Source organism: Bufo bufo, chromosome 11, assembly GCF_905171765.1.
Source record: "Bufo bufo chromosome 11, aBufBuf1.1, whole genome shotgun sequence".
Lineage (NCBI taxonomy): Eukaryota > Metazoa > Chordata > Amphibia > Anura > Bufonidae > Bufo > Bufo bufo.
Window position 1 is genome coordinate 99745105 of NC_053399.1, and position 4727 is coordinate 99749831.

Sequence of the window (4727 nt, forward strand, 5' to 3'; positions counted from 1 at the left end):
CCGGCGCTAGTGCGCAGACTCCGGAGGAGGAGGAGACCGCGGAGGACACAGCCGAGTATACCGACCTGTCACCAGTGATACACTGCATATACCGACCTGTCACCAGTGATACACTGCATATACCGACCTGTCCTCAGTGTATACATACCCTGCATATACCGACCTGTCCTCAGTGTATACATACCCTGCATATACCGACCTGTCCTCAGTGTATACATACCCTGCATATACCGACCTGTGTATACATACCCCGACCTGTCCTCAGTGTATACATACCCTGCATATACCGACCTGTCCTCAGTGTAGACATACCCTGCATATACCGACCTGTCCTGTGTATACATACCCTGCATATACCGACCTGTCACCAGTGTATACATACCCTGTATATACCGACCTGTCACCAGTGTATACATACCCTGTATATACCGACCTGTCACCAGTGATACAGCCGAGTATACCGACCTGTGTATACATATCCTGCGTATACCGACCTGTCCTCAGTCTGTGTATACATATCCTGTATATACCGACCTGTCACCAGTGTATACGTACCCTGCATATACCGACCTGTCCTCAGTGTATATCCTGTATATACCGACCTGTCCTCGGTGTGTACATACCCTGTATATACCGACCTGTCCTCGGTGTATACATACCCTGTATATACCGACCTGTCCTCGGTGTGTACAGTAGTGGCCAAAAGTTTTGAGAATGACACAAACATTAGTTTTCACAAAGTTTGCTGCTAAACTGCTTTTCGATCTTTGTTTCAGTTGTTTCTGTGATGTAGTGAAATATAATTACACGCACTTCATACGTTTCAAAGGCTTTTATCGACAATTACATGACATTGATGCAAACAGTCAGTATTTGCAGTGTTGGCCCTTCTTTTTCAGGACCTCTGCAATCCGACTGGGCTTGCTCTCAATCACCTTCTGGGCCAATTCCTGACTGATACAACCCATTCTTTCATCATCACTTCTTGGAGTTTGTCAGAATTAGTGGGTTTTTGTTTGTCCACCCGCCTCTTGAGGATTGACCCCAAGTTCTCAATGGGATTAAGATCTGGGGAGTTTCCAGGCCATGGACCCAAAATGTCAACATTTTGTCCCCGAGCCACTTAGTTATCACTTTTGCCGTATGGCACAGTGCTCCATCGTGCTGGAAAATGCATTGTTCTTCACCAAACTGTTGTTGGATTGTTGGAAGAAGTTGCTGTTGGAGGATGTTTTGGTACCATTCTTAATTCATGGCTGTGTTTTTGGGCAAAATTGTGAGTGAGCCCACTCCCTTGGATGAGAAGCAACCCCACACATGAATGGTCTCAGGATGCTTTACTGTTGGCATGACACAGGACTGATGGTAGCGCTCACCTTTTCTTCTCCGGACAAGCCTTTTTCCAGATGCCCCAAACAATCGGAAAGAGGCTTCATCGGAGAATATGACTTTGCCCCAGTCCTCAGCAGTCCATTCACCATACTTTCTGCAGAAGATCAATCTGTCCCTGATGTTTTTTTTGGAGAGAAGTGGCTTCTTTGCTGGCCTTCTTGACACCAGGCCATCTTCCAAAAGTCTTGGCCTCACTGTGCGTGCAGATGCGCTCACACCTGCCTGCTGCCATTCCTGACCAAGCTCTGCACTGGTGACACTCCGATCCCGCAGCTGAATCCTCTTTAGGAGACGATCCTGGCGCTTGCTGGACTTTCTTGGACGCCCTGAAGCCTTCTTAACAAGAATTGAACCTCTTTCCTTGAAGTTCTTGATGATCCTATAAATTGTTGATTGAGGTGCAATCTTAGTAGCCACAATATCCTTGGATGTAAAGCCATTTTTATGCAACGCAATGATGGCTGCACGCGTTTCTTTGCAGCTCACCATGGTTAACAATGGAAGAACAATGATTTCAAGCATCACCCTCCTTTTAACATGTCAAGTCTGCCATTTTAACCCAATCAGCCTGACATAATGATCTCCAGCCTTGTGCCCGTCAACATTCTCACCTGAGTTAACAAGACGATTACTGAAATGATCTCAGCAGGTCCTTTAATGACAGCAATGAAATGCAGTGGAAAGGTTTTTTTGGGATTAAGTAAATTTTCATGGCAAAGAAGGACTATGCAATTCATCTGATCACTCTTCATAACATTCTGGAGTAGATGCAAATTGCTATTATAAAAACTTAAGCAGCAACTTTTCCAATTTCCAATATTTATGTAATTCTCAAAACTTTTGGCCACGACTGTATACCCTGCATATACCGACCTGTCCTGTGTATACATACCCTGTATATACCGACCTGTCAGTGTATACATACCCTGCATATACCGACCTGTCCTCAGTGTATACATACCCTGCATATACCGACCTGTCCTCAGTGTATACATACCCTGCATATACCGACCTGTCCTCAGTGTATACATACCCTGCATATACCGACCTGTCCTCAGTGTATCCATACCCTGCATATACCGACCTGTCCTCAGTGTATACATACCCTGCATATACCGACCTGTCCTCAGTGTATACATACCCTGCATATACCGACCTGTCCTCAGTGTATACCCTGCATATACCGACCTGTCCTCAGTGTGTATACCCTGCATATACCGACCTGTCCTCAGTGTATACATACCCTGCATATACCGACCTGTCCTCAGTGTAGACATACCCTGCATATACCGACCTGTCCTCAGTGTAGACATACCCTGCATATACCGACCTGTCCTCAGTGTGTATACCCTGCATATACCGACCTGTCCTCAGTGTATACATACCCTGCATATACCGACCTGTCCTCAGTGTAGACATACCCTGCATATACCGACCTGTCCTGTGTATACATACCCTGCATATACCGACCTGTCCTCAGTGTATACCCTGCATATACCGACCTGTCCTCAGTGTATACCCTGCATATACCGACCTGTCCTGTGTATACATACCCTGCATATACCGACCTGTCACCAGTGTATACATACCCTGTATATACCGACCTGTCACCAGTGATACAGCCGAGTATACCGACCTGTGTATACATATCCTGCATATACCGACCTGTCACCAGTGTATATCCTGTATATACCGACCTGTGTATACATACCCTGCATATACCGACCTGTCCTCAGTCTCAGTGTATACATATCCTGTATATACCGACCTGTCACCAGTGTATACGTACCCTGCATATACCGACCTGTCCTCAGTCTCAGTGTATACATATCCTGTATATACCGACCTTTCCTCGGTGTATACATATCCTGTATATACCGACCTGTCCTCGGTGTATAAATATCCTGTATATACCGACCTGTCCTCGGTGTATACATATCCTGTATATACCGACCTGTCCTCGGTTTATACATATCCTGTATATACCGACCTGTGTATACATACCCTGCATATACCGACCTGTCCTCAGTGTAGACATACCCTGCATATACCGACCTGTCCTGTGTATACATACCCTGCATATACCGACCTGTCCTCGGTTTATACATATCCTGTATATACCGACCTGTGTATACATACCCTGCATATACCGACCTGTCCTCAGTGTATACATACCCTGCATATACCGACCTGTCCTGTGTATACATACCCTGCATATACCGACCTGTCCTCAGTGTATACCCTGCATATACCGACCTGTCCTCAGTGTATACATACCCTGCATATACCGACCTGTCCTCAGTGTATACCCTGCATATACCGACCTGTCGTCAGTGTATACATATCCTGTATATACCGACCTGTCCTCAGTGTATACATACCCTGCATATACCGACCTGTCACCAGTGTATACATACCCTGTATATACCGACCTGTCACCAGTGATACAGCCGAGTATACCGACCTGTGTATACATATCCTGCATATACCGACCTGTCACCAGTGTATATCCTGTATATACCGACCTGTGTATACATACCCTGCATATACCGACCTGTCCTCAGTCTCAGTGTATACATATCCTGTATATACCGACCTTTCCTCGGTGTATACATATCCTGTATATACCGACCTGTCCTCGGTGTATAAATATCCTGTATATACCGACCTGTCCTCGGTGTATCCATATCCTGTATATACCGACCTGTCCTCGGTTTATACATATCCTGTATATACCGACCTGTGTATACATACCCTGCATATACCGACCTGTCCTCAGTGTATATCCTGTATATACCGACCTGTACTCGGTGTGTACATACCCTGTATATACCGACCTGTCCTCGGTGTATACATATCCTGTATATACCAACCTGTATATACATACCCTGCATATACCGACCTGTCCTCAGTGTATATCCTGTATATACTGACCTGTCCTCAGTGTATACATACCCTGTATATACCGACCTGTCCTCGGTGTATACATACCCTGTATATACCGACCTGTGTATACATACCCTGCATATACCGACCTGTCCTCAGTGTATACATACCCTGCATATACGGACCTGTCCTCAGTGTATACATACCCTGCATATACCGACCTGTCCTCAGTGTATACATACCCTGCATATACGGACCTGTCCTCAGTGTATACATATCCTGCATATACCGACCTGTCCTCAGTGTATACATATCCTGTATATACCGACCTGTGTATACATATCCTGCATATACCGACCTGTCCTCAGTGTATACATATCCTGTATATACCGACCTGTCCTCAGTGTATACATATCCTGTATATACCGACCTGTCCTCAGTGTATACCG